Raw genomic sequence first — 793 nt, 5'->3', positions numbered from 1 at the left:
AGACACGATTATCAGAAATGTTAGCAACATGGGAAAGGATAATGTGGTTCTTCAGTGTCAGCCATGCTGAGATAAGGATGCTTATTCCTGACATCTCATTTTGTACTAATCATTCTGGTGTGCTCTCAGCCTGGCTAATGACAGTTCTGCTTGGGGATTAGTGTTGGCAGGCATCGGTCTGAGACTAAATCAGCAGGCAGGTCAGCACAGATGTCTGTAAAGGAGCGAGAACTGGGATTGTGTGCAGATCTTAGTGAAGTTTCTCCTGAGCACGTGTGTGTGCATTTGTGAAGGGACCCCAGTGCTGACTTAAGAGCTATGTGATTCCTTGGGACCAGGTTTATTAGAGTGCAAGGAGATGTCAGGACTCAATAAATCCAGCAGTTCATGCCATCATTTGTCTGAATATCTCCATTTTACACCAGAGATGTGTCTGCTCCTCACCCTTGGCTGCTACTTGTACAGGGATGGAGGATCTATTTTTTAAACTTTTTTTTCCTTACCAGGAAGACTGCTTAACTGAAAAGTAAATCTGATTTATGTTTTGAAAACATAAACGAATTCTCAGAAATACTCTGTTTTGCTAGTGCTGTGTTCTTTTCTGTCCAGTGCTAATATCCTAGAGGCGGAAGTTGCCTAGTTAAATTATACAGGCCAAATTCTTTCTTTTTTAGCCATTAACTCAGTGTTTCTACAGAGCCTGATTCCATTATCTCACAGATGAGGATCAAGTGCAGGCTAGGATATTCTGTAAAGTCTTTATAACTAAGTGTCTGTGGATTGTATGTTGCAG

This window comes from Mesitornis unicolor, unplaced genomic scaffold (assembly GCF_000695765.1).
Source record: "Mesitornis unicolor isolate BGI_N332 unplaced genomic scaffold, ASM69576v1 scaffold47693, whole genome shotgun sequence".
Taxonomy (NCBI): Eukaryota; Metazoa; Chordata; class Aves; order Mesitornithiformes; family Mesitornithidae; genus Mesitornis; species Mesitornis unicolor.
Note: the sequence above shows the minus strand (reverse complement) of the source record.